Here is a 12,297-nt window from a genome sequence, read left to right on the forward strand (position 1 = left end):
CCATAACTCCAGTTCCAGGGAACCCCACAGCCTCTTCTGTCCTCTGTGGGCAATGCACGACATGGTGCACTTACCTACATGCAGGCATAACACTCATACACATAAAATAAAAATATAAATATAAAAATATAAATATTGGGGCTGGAGAGATATAGGAGAGATGGCTCAGTGTTTAAGAGCACTGATTGCTCTTGCAGAGGACCCAGGTTTGATTCCCAGAATGCACATGGTGGCTATGAACCGTCCTTAACTCCAGTTCCAGGGGAATCTGAAGTCCTCTTCTGACCTCCGCAGCATTGCACAACATGGGTGTACTCACATACATGCAGACAATACACTCATACACATAAAATAAAATAATAAATAAAATATTAAAAAAAGAAAAAATAAAATATTAAAAATAAATAAATAAATTTAAAAGTGGTAATCACTGTAGAGGACAGCTAGTGTCTGTTTTTTCTGTCCACTCAGATTATCCCTGAAGAAGTACTACTACTTATCCTTAGTGGACGTCTAGGTGGAAATAAGATCTTAGCATGGGACCTGACAGGGATTTATGGCTTAGTAACTATTACTGCTGTAACTGAGGTATGTCATGTGTCTTCCATTTGTGCAGAAGGCAAAATTAGAGAAAACATTTACAGCTGGTTAGAAACACTGTAATTTCTTCCGTTCCCACTTCCGCCCACAGATAATGCTTCCCATTTAGCAGAAGCAAACTGGTTACCTAAGTTTAACTTCCAAATTTTATAATTAAAATTTTTTCCACTCAAAATTGGTTGGACCACTACACACGCGTCTCTTTTCTTTTAACCCAAATCAAAGAAAACGAATCTTCCTTTTTCTAGCTACTGCATAGTCACAGAGCCAGCCTCAGTGAATTCCCTTTACCTCTATCTCCAGCTTTTTCCCTGTCCATTAGATCCATCCCACAGTCCCCACACTGGGTTCCAGTGGGATCTACTTGAAGGATGACATTCCCTGGGTCTTCTCTTTTCCAACCCATGTGGCTCTCATGAGGGGATCTCCTGGCTTTCACTCTTCTCTAACGGAAGTTCCTCTACTGGCTTCTTGTTCTCTGACTCAAGTTCCTCAGTTCTGTTCTTGCCATTTCATGGCCCCCCATCTTCCCTGGGATCGTTTCCTATCTTTTTGACTTAGATGTTATTAACATATATTAACTGCATATGATAATTTTAGTAATTATTAACCTGTGTCCCTGGCCTTGCCCTCCACCTTGGAAATGCGCATTTCAGAAATTCAGTTCTGAGAAGGACTCCATCAGTAGCACAGTAATAAGCTTATTGGATAGCAGGCAGTATTCTAAATAAAGCATATATGTGTGCATGTACATATACACACCCTAATAGCAGCCATAATAGGTAATAAATAAAATTAAAAATAAAGATTTTAAAATTTATTTTATTTTATGTGCATGCCTTTGCCTGCATGTATTGTAAGTGTACATTGGAAGTCAGAAGAAGGAGTCAGATCCACTGGAACTGGAGTTAAGGATGGTTGTTAGCTGCAAGAAGGGTACTGGGAACTGAACCCAGCTCCTTTGCAAGAGCAATTGGTGCTCTTAACCACTGAGCCAACTCATTGATCCTCCTGGCATATATTTATTCACAGAATTTCTTCATTACCATTTTTTCCTGTAAGGTTGCAGTAATGCTTCCTTTTTCATTAAACTCCAGCAACTCAAGGAGTCTTTTTCTTAGCTAATTCTACTAAATGCAGGCCAATTTTTTTTGTCTCTTTTTGAGACAAGGGTCTCCCTGTAGCCCCAGCTGTCCTGGAACTCACTATGTAGTCCATGCTGGCCTTGAACTCACAGAGATCTGCCTGCCTCTGCCTCCTGAGTGCTGGGATTAAAGGTGTGCACCACCACGCCCAGCATTTTTGTTTTTTTTGGTCAATTTGTTTTTTATAAAAAAGAACTAGCTTTGGGTTTCACTGACTTTGCTCTGCTAATGCTTTATAATTCTCTATTTTGTTAATTTTTGATCTGATATTTTTCTCTCACATCATATATAGTTCTTTTTCTAGTATCTTTTTTCTTCCTTTTAAAATATTTTTAAGGGAAAAATGAGAATTTTAATTACTGAATAGCAATTTATCCATTCCCACACTACTGTATTATACAAACCAACTTTCTGAAAAATTTATATACAGAAGGGAACTGTCTCATTCAGTTTACCCTCTGGAGAGATAAAAAGCTTTCTGGCTCTTACACTTTTGATAAACAGCTTATATAATTCTCATGTACACTGTACACAGTACTGCCACTAGCTGGATTTCCAAATTCTGAGTCTCTAACACTCTGTAATCCAGACAGGGTTGGTTCAACTCTCTCAACCTTGCAAGCCTGCATTAGAGGACTTAAACACACAATCCAGGAATTCTTTCTTTACACTAGTTTATACATTTTAATTGGTTGCATATATTAACATGTACTATAAGACTCTTTTCTAAGAAGTATTACATAATAAATGAATACTGTAAAAAGATCCAATTAGTTAAGAGTAAAAAGCACTAACAGATACAAAGAAAATGTGGCCTATTCAGACTGGGTGAGAGTCTGTAATGGAGCATAGGACCTTCAAGGAGGGATGGGGGTAAAAGACCACAAGATGATTTTTAAAAAAAATCATACAATTAGACACAGATGAACTATGAACTTTTACTCCCCGTGGATCATGTTCTGTTCTGTTCTGTTTTAGAGGAGGTGTGGATGTTGTATTGCAGGCTACATGTGTTCTTGGTCTGGAGAGGTCTCTGTGCTCTATGCTCATTGCCCCCTTCAGCAACTTCAGCTCTCTGCAGAGGCCTTGGCCCAGTCACTCTTGTCAAGTTTGATAGGTTCAGGGAATTCTCTGTACAGCGCCACCCGTTTCCTGTTTAAGTACATTCTGAACAATTGTCTGAAAGGCCTGCTCCCTGCCGATGACCTCCTTGGCATTGATCTCAAAGTATGGAATGTTGTTTTCCTTTAGCACCAGGTCTGTGCCCTCTTTGCGGCTACTTGTCTGTTTTCAAGGTCAATCTTGTTTCCCAACACAACAAAGTGGAAGTTTTCAGGAACCCGGGGACTGGCCTAGATGAGAAACTCATATCTCCAATTATTTTGAATATGTTGGGGGCAGTCACATAAAACATCAGAACCACTGTAGAAGGCCACACCAAGAGACTGGAACCATTCCTGACTGGCTGTGTCCCAGATCTGCATGGTAATTAGTCTTGTCATCCACCAGCACCTCCTTGGTCATTAAGTGTGCTCCTAGTGTGGCTTTGTACTGGTTACTGAACTTACATACTGTTTCATAAGAGATAGCTTTCTGAAGCCAGAATCTCCTAGGATGATAATCTTCAGCAACACTTTCTTCCTACAGGTCATCCTTTAAGGGTGAGGTCCGCTGGGGAGGAGATGCAACGCAGGCAGTGGCAAAGAGGCTGGACTCTGGCTCCAGTGGCTGCTCAGTGAACCCAGCCCCAATGCCACTGCCAACGTTGCAGCCTCAGGCTTTTCTACTTTTGTATTTTGAGACAGGGCCTCATTTTGCAGCCCAGGCTGGCTTTGAATGCAATGGTAGTGTTCCTGCTTCACCCTCCTCAGTGTTGCGATTACAAGTGTGAGCCATCATGTCCAGCTTTTTCCTAGAGTTTTAAAGTGACCGGTTAATACTTTGAGCTTTGTTCTTACTCCAACACAGCAGTCACTGATAACTAAATCTTCCCTTATCAACCATGTTAACCACACTGCTACTTCTGATATGCTGTGTTTCCTCATTTAATTCTGATTCCAGTTGATTTCTTCTTTGACCCACTGGCTATTTAGGGGAGGATGTTTCATTTCCACATATTTGTCTAACTTCTGCATTTTCTTCTGCTATTTCAGAGAACATACTTGATATTATTATCATTTTAAACATACTGAAATTTGTCTGATGGCCTTGCATATGGTCTGTCTGGGAGGATGATCCATGTGTACTTAAGAAAAATGTGGCTGGAGGCTGAGGAAATATGGCTCAGTGATTAAGAGCACTCTGCAGAGGACCTGGGTTTGGTTCCCAGTGCCCACATAGCAGCTAACAACTGTTTGTAACTCCAGTTCCAGGGAATTCAATGCCCTTTTCTGGCTTCTGGTGGGCATTTCACAACATGGGTGCACTAACATATATGCAGGCAAAACATATAAATAATAACCAATAAATTAAAAAATGTGGTTGGATGTTTCTATCTTCCTAACTGATAACTGATCTTTGTAGTTCCATTAATTTATCTCATTAATGGAAGTAGGATGCAGATATCTGAGGCTGTTATCATCCTTTCACTTCTCTGGTTGTCACTACTTGTACTTAGGTGTTCTGTTGTTAGGCACATTTATGCATCTACTTGTTTTATCATCTTATATTGGCCTTTTTATCATCATAAAACATCCTCTTTACTGCTAGTATATTTGCATTTTTCTTTAAATTTACCAGCATACATAAAAAGATGCATAAAGACATGGAGTATATTTTACCTGAACAATAAAGGAAGTACAGTAACATAATTCTAAGAAGAACTTCTAGGCAATCTCCCAGAACTTAAATTTTGTCTGATTTCTGCTTGATTTATCAATTATGTATATATATTCACTTAAGAATTCAAACTTGGGGGGGGCTGGAGAGTTGGCTCAGTGGTTAAGAGCATTGACTGCTCTTGCAGAGGACCCGGGTTTAATTCCCAGCACCCACACGGTGGCTACGAACCATCCTTAACTCCAGTTCCAGGGGAATCCGAAGCCTTCTTCTGACCTCCTCAGCACTGCACGACATGGGTGCACTCACATACCTGCAGGCAATACACTCATACACATAAAATAAAAATAAAAAATAAAAATTAAGAAGGATAAAGTAGAAAGTAGTTTAGCTACCCTTCCCATAGGCCAGCTGCATTTATCCGTTTCATCACATTGCATTCATACCATCAATATATGTGTGAGTGTGTGTGTGTATTTGCATATCCCAGCGCTGGGGTTGGGGGCGGGGGGAGGGGCAGAGACAGGTGGATCTCTGTGAGTTCAAGGCCAGCCTGGTCTACATAGTGAGTTCCAGGACAGCTGGAGCTACAGGGAGACCCTGTCTCAAAAAGACCAAAAAAAAAGAATTCAAACTTGGGAGACAAGATGGCGTGGCAGATAAAAGTGCTTAGTGCCCAAACCTGACGATCTGAATTTGATCCCTGGAACCCAAGACAGAAAGACAGAACCCATAACCGAGGGTTGTTCTCTGACCTTCACACATGTACCTTGGCATGTGTGCACCTGCACCTCTCCACATCACACACACACAGAGATTGGTCGGATATGGGGATTGTTCTATAGGAAGGAGTTAATGCAGGGTCCTGTAGACCTGGTCAAAGGCTCATGACTAAGGAGGTCATAAGTACTAGGGGTGAACCTACTACTCTTGTTCTGCTTGTTGGACATGTTGTCGAACTGTCTCCTAAATATTTATGTTTATACCCATAGCCTTAATCAAGGAATCTTCTCTTTGCAGTGAATAGTAGGTAATGCAGAGATAACCAGCTGGTCACAGTGGTAACTACTGAGTGTTCCATCCATATTACCTCCTCCCAAGCAGGATATAAAGAATGTAGGAGCTGAATGATGGGGAGGAAATGATGTCTTTTTTTTTTTTGGTCTTTTTGAGACAGGGTCTCCCTGTAGCCCCAGCTGGCCTGGATTCACTATGGAGACTAAACTGGCCTCGAACTCAGAGATCCGCCTGCCTCTGCTTCCCGAGTGCTGGGATTAAAGGTGTGCTATGAAATGATGTCTTATGGGCATGACATGGCTGTGGCACTCATGAACTCATAGCAGTTATGATTGCTTACACAGGGCGTGCATAAGATTAAGCCTCAAATATTCAGTCACAGATAGGTGAGGGGCTGCTGGGGGAGAGGAAGCCAGTATCTTCAGTGACGCTGTCACTGGTGAGTTGCTCATGTTCCTATGGATAGCTTCATACTCTGCTTATGCAGGCAGCCCTGGTTAAACCCAGAGGGCACAAAGCAAAAACAAAAGACATGATAAATGGGATGAGTATTTGATGGGGGGACAGGAAGAGGGGAGGAGGGGAGGGGTTGGTGGAGGTAGGAGGAGAGGGTAGAGAGATGAACGTGACCAGAATTTATTTATACATGTATGAAGTTGCTAAAGAATAAATTAATAATAAACATGTTAATAATAATAAATAAATAAAATTTTTTATACTAGTCAATTCTATTCTACTTGAACTGAGCTACTGCTCATTGTGTATGTTCCACTACAACTTCTGCCCATGGTACTTCAGTTTCCACCAGTTTAAGTCAGATATGTTCACGAGGGCATTTGTCACCTTGTTCCTCTGTAAGGGCTCATAGAATCCAGCAGGTTACAAGCATCTCAAGCCTCTCTCTGCTAACTTGTATCTTTTCAAGTTGTGTCCTTTGTAGATGAAGACAACTGAACAAAAGGATATTCAATAGACAAAGGCCTTCCAGCTTGTTAGTCCTTTGCTAGAACATTTGAATTTGAATTGAAGACTCTTTCAGAAGGGGAAGTAAGCCAACACAATTAGATGGCTCTAGAATTCCTCTAAAAGAAGCCATTTGGAAGGACAGTTTGGCAAGTGTTTCATGGAGAAGTTGAGTGCTTCCACAGCCCTCCTGAGACTACCTGTAATCTGCCACCCTGTCTTCAGGGGAGGGAGAAAACTGCTCTGTAGAGCAGATCAAAGAAAGAATTTGGAGCACAGGTTGAAGGCTAAAATGGAAGCCGGAAAGTGAAGGGAAATGGAAGGTGACTGAAGGAAAGAACAGGAGAGCAGAAACTAGAAACGGTGTAGCAAAGGCCTGTAACAGAAGCATCCCACACGGATGCTTGACTAAAAAATTAAACTACGTTTATTTATTCAATTGTGTGTGTGTGTGTGTGTGTGTGTGTGTGTGTGTGTGTGTGTGTTGCTACCTGTGTGCCACAGCCCAGTTGTGGAAGTCAAAGGACAACTTGGAGGAGTTGGTTCTCCAACTCCTGGGGATCAAACTATGGTTGTCAGCTTGGCGGCAAGTGCTTTAACCCATTAAGTCATCCCCAGCCTCCAAACTGCTTAATGTAACTGAGAGTGTCCTTCAACTTTCCTCCAAAAGTCACTAGCACTGAAAATTGTCACTAGTACTGAAAATTGAAAAGTCACTAGCCCTGAAAAAGTCACTAGCACTCTTGAAAATTCATTTCAGAACTAGTGATGAAATCCTGATTTTAAGATGGCAATTTCCATTGATCAATTACCTACTAATACTGCTATAGATTTTCTTGATATTGAAATGACACTGTTAATTTTGTATCTATTCATTAAGATACTTTACATTTCTTTGTCTTTGTATTTCATAATAAAGAGAAAGACAATGAAAGATTATTACATCTTATGCCAACTTTTTTCAAGATTTAGATTAAATGGACATAACCCTAGAGATGCAATGTTTTAAATATTATTAAAAAAAAAGAAATAGGGGGGCTGGAGAAATGGCTTGGTGGTTAAGAGTACTGGGTGTTATATGGCCAGTTTTATAGGTGAGTGACCTTTTCATGCTCCGGACATCACCAGAGACTTCCCCTCCCACCACTGCCGGTTGCTGCCAGCCCACTACTGCCGGTTGCTGCCGGCCCCCTCCCACTGCTGCTGGTTGTGGTTTGTGGTTTCTGCCTTTAAAAATCGCCTGTAAGCTGAGCTCGGGGCTGCTGTTCTCTCACTCTCCTTCTGAGTGAGGCAGGAGCCCGTCTGCGCAAACGATTAAATCCTCTTGCTTGTTGCATCTCCTGGTCTGAGGACTAAGTTATTGGGGTGCGGCCTCCCGTGGACGTTGGGTACCCCAGCCTGGGGGTCCTACACAGTCTCTTGAACCATCTATGATAGTTTGAAACTGAAATGTCCATTGCATGTTCTTGTGGTAAAGACTTGGCTGCCAGCAGGTGGGCTTTGGGGACGTGATTACCTCCTGAGGGTTCTGACTTGGTCAATAGACGAATCCTTGGTGGGTTAATACAGGATGGTGTTGTTAGCAGTGGAATACTAGTAGGTTGGGTCTAGTTGGAAGAAGTCATTGGGGGTATGCCCTTTACAGATAAACCTTGTCCCCAGACTCTTCCTAGCTTTCTGTTTCTGCTTCTCGGTTGCCGTGAGGTAAACAGCTTTTCTCTGCCATATGTTCTACTGTGATATTTTTCCTCATTATAGGCCCAGAAACAACAGAAACAGCCTCTCTGAAACCTTGGAAACCATGTGCCCAAATAAATCTTTCTTCCTGCTGGGCTAGCACTTGAGAAGTAGAGGCAGGAAGCTTAGGGGTTCAAGGCCAGCTTGGACTACATAGTGAGTTTGAGGCCAGCTTGAGCTACATAGTGAGTTTGAGGCTAGCTTGGGCTATGAGAGAGCTTGTCTAAAAAACAAACAGCCAGGTGTGGTGGTGCAAGCCTTTAATCCTAGCACTTGGGAGCCAGAGGCAGGTGGATCTCTGTGATTTACTCTGTATTGTAAACTTTCCTTTCTTCCTTCCTTTTATTTTCGGTCTGAGTCTTCGTGTGGGACCATTAAAGGCAAAAGAGCAATTGAGGTTTTCTGGTCAGGGCTACTCCCTGATGTAAGCCAAAGGCTCTTAGCCCTCTTAGCGGACCCCGACTGCCTGCACAGGTGGAGACTAGATGGCTTTTCTGTATCTCCTTCTCCTCTCTGTTTCTCTCTCTCTCTGGCCACTGAAACAGCCCCGCGGGCACGGGTCGAGCAAATAAGAGCCATAGGGCGCTCGCCGCTAAAAGACTCCTGTGGAAGGATAAGGGGGACCCAGATGTGAATCCCAGATAAATTCACGTCCCCCACAGAAGAAAAACTGGGCAACGTTAGGTACTTGTTCATAAGCACACCCACTGGTCATTATTATTTGGAGTGGCATATTCTCACTTTCTTTCCTTCTTACTCTCCCCCTCTCCTGTCTGCAACCTCCACTATGGGTCAATCGCTAATTACCCCCTTAAGCTTAACTCTAGAACACTGGAAGGAGGTTGTGGAACGGGCCCACAATTTATCACTAGAGGTCCAGAAGAAGAAGTGGCAGAATCTCTGTTCCTCTGTATGGCCCTCTTTTGAAAAAGGATGGCCAAGGGATGGGACTTTTGACCTTGCTACTATCTTGCAGGTTAAGGAATACATTTTCCACCCAAGACCACACGGACATCCAGACCAGGTGGCCTACATAGTCACCTGGGAAGACTTGGCCCGGAACCCCACATCTTGGGCACAGCCGTTCCTACCTCCTAGGGGAACTGGAGAGACAGACCAGGGGCCTCCTACTTCTTCCCTCCTGCCCCTTCAGTCTGCCCCTGAGAAGAAGTAAAAGCCAGTCCTCCCTGAGGACCAAGTTTCCCTAACCCTCCTTAATCCTCCACCTCCCTATCCACCTACGCAGGCACCTCCACCCCAAGAACTACCTTATCCCTCTCCTGATTCTTCTGAACCTGACAAATCCCCTCCTCTACCTAACAGACTCCGCTTAAGGAGGGATAGAGGGGGCCCTTCTGATGGAACCTGGACTGCCCAGGTTTTTCCCCTCCGAACTACAGGGGATTAGATCCAGTACTGGCCTTTTTCAGCCTCTGATTTGTATAATTGGAAGACTCATAACCCCTCTTTTTCTCAGGATCCTCAGGCTCTAACTGCTTTAATAGAGTCTATTCTCCTCACCCACCAACCCACCTGGGAGGATTGTCAGCAACTCCTCCAGGCCCTTCTAACCACAGAAGAAAGACAGCGAGTCATCCTGGAGGCCCGGAAAAATGTCCCCGGGCAGGATGGGAGACCCACTCTGCTTCCAAATGAAATAGACGCAGGATTTCCTCTGACCAGACCCAACTGGGACCCTGAAACCGTGGTTGGTAGGGAGCGTCTCTGTCTTTATTGCCAGACTCTGTTAGCGGGTCTCAAAGGGGCCGGAAGGCGCCCAACCAATTTGGCAAAGGTACATGCTATAACCCAAGGAGAAAATGAAACCCCAGCAGGGTTTCTAGAATGCTTGATAGAGGGATATCGGATGTACACCCCTTTTGATCCCACAGCCCAGGAGCGTCAGGCAGATCTTGTTATGGCCTTTATAGGGCAATCAGCTCCTGACATTCGTGGTAAGCTCCAATGGCTGGAGGGCCTACAGGGGTACTCCTTACAGGATTTAGTAAGAGAAGCTGAAAGAATCTATAATAAGCGAGAAACTTTAGAAGAAAGAGAGGACAGAATCAGAAAAGAGCAGGAAGCTAGAGAAGATAAGAGAGAGAAAAAGAGAAATAAAGAATTAAGTCGAATTTTGGCCACAGTAGTTCAGGGAACAGGACCAGGACCAGGTAGGAACCTGGGAGACAAGAGAAGGCCCCTAGTGGATAAAGACTAGTGTGCCTATTGCAAGGAGAGAGGACATTGGGCTCAAAAATGTCTGAAGAAGCTGAACAGACTTCAAAAGAAAACAACCCCAGTCCTGACTCTAGGGGACTAGGGAAGTCGGGGCCAGGAGCTCCCCCCTGAGCCCAGGGTAACCTTGAAGATAGGGGGGCAATTGACTACCTTTATGGTAGACACAGGAGCTCAGCACTTGGTCCTAACAACAACTGAGGGACCTATGAGTTCCAAGATGGCCTGGGTTCAAGGGGCCACTGGAAAAAAAACATTCAGATAGACCACAGAAAAAAAAGTGGACTTTAGCACAGGACGAGTCTCTCACTCGTTCTTATTGGTCCCCGACTGTCCATACCCTCTTCTTGGGGGAGATTTACTCTCCAAGTTGGGAGCCCACATCCATTTCACTACAAAGGGAGCTACTGTAAAAGAAAAAGATAAAGCTCCACTACAGGTATTAACCTTGTGGCTAGAAGATGAACATCGGTTATATGAGGGACCGATAGTAGGAATTTGTGGTATATCTGATTGGCTAAGTAAAATCCCCTCGGCATGGGCCGAGACAGGAGGCCCAGGACTAGCATGTAACCAGCCTCCAATAGTGGTCACATTAAAACCATCTGCAACTCTGCTTTCAATTAAACAATACCCTATGAACAAAGAGGCCCGAGAGGAAATTAGAGCCCACATTCAAAGACTTTTACAAATGGACTTACTTCGCCCCTGCCAATCCCTTTGGAACACCCCGCTGCTCCCCGTAAAAAAGCCAGGGACAGATGATTATCGACCAGTTCAAGACTTAAGAGAAGTCAATCGGAGGATAGAAGATATCCATCCCACTGTTCCTAATCCCTATAATCTTCTGAGTTCTTTACCTCCTAGTCATAGGTGGTATACTGTACTTGACTTTAAGGATGCATTCTTCTGCCTAAGGCTGAGCCCAGTTAGCCAGCCCATCTTCGCTTTTGAATGGAAAGACCCTGAAGCTGGAATATCGGGGCAACTAACCTGGACACAACTTCCCCAAGGATTCAAAAACTCCCCTACTCTGTTTGATGAAGCCCTACATCGTGACCTGGCTGACTTTCAGGTAAGAAACCCACAGATTATGCTCCTCCAGTATGTAGATGACCTCCTCTTAGCAGCCAAGACAGAAGCTGGCTGTTTGAAAGGCATGGAGGCTCTCCTATTGAGACTGGGGGAACTTGGATACCAAGCCTCAACAAAGAAGGCCCAAATCTGCCTACAGCAGGTAAACTATTTGGGCTACCAGCTAGAGGGAGGACAACGATGGCTAACAGAAAGTAGAAAGCAGGCGGTAGCCTCTGGATTGCCGGATCTGACAAAACCTTTCATCCTATATATAGATAAAAATAATGGGATGGCAAAAGGAGTCCTTACTCAGAATCTGGGACCCTGGAAAAGGCCAGTGGCTTATCTCTCAAACAGACTGGACAATGTGGCCGCAGGCTGGCCCCCATGCTTGAGAATCATGGCGGCAATAGCACCCCTGGTAAAAGATTCAGATAAACTCACTATGGGTCAGCCCCTGACTATTATAACACCACATGCAGTGGAGTCTATCATTAGACAGCCTCCTGACAGATGGTTGTCAAATGCCAGAGTGACCCATTACCAGGCACTATTATTAAATCCAGAAAAGATCAAGTTTGGTAGCCCTGCCACCTTAAACCCTGCCACGCTGCTACCAACCCCCCAGAAAGACACTGAGATTCCCCATGATTGTCAGCAAATACTTGCAGAGACCCATGAGACCAGAGAGGACATCATCGACCAGCCCCTAACAGATGCAGATGTCACCTGGGATACGGATGGG

The 12,297-nt window shown here is 43.9% G+C and overlaps 1 protein-coding gene and 1 pseudogene across 1 annotated transcript in view; both read right to left on the bottom strand.

The window, feature by feature from the left end:
* Dnajc1 (DnaJ heat shock protein family (Hsp40) member C1) overlaps positions 1-12,297 on the bottom strand; it is a 199,159-nt gene that overhangs the window by 13,243 nt on the left and 173,619 nt on the right. The window lies entirely within an intron of this gene.
* Positions 2,804-3,397, bottom strand: LOC103732982 (annotated as a pseudogene).

Source organism: Nannospalax galili, unplaced genomic scaffold (genome assembly GCF_000622305.1).
Source record: "Nannospalax galili isolate Female #2095 unplaced genomic scaffold, S.galili_v1.0 scaffold14, whole genome shotgun sequence".
Taxonomy (NCBI): Eukaryota; Metazoa; Chordata; class Mammalia; order Rodentia; family Spalacidae; genus Nannospalax; species Nannospalax galili.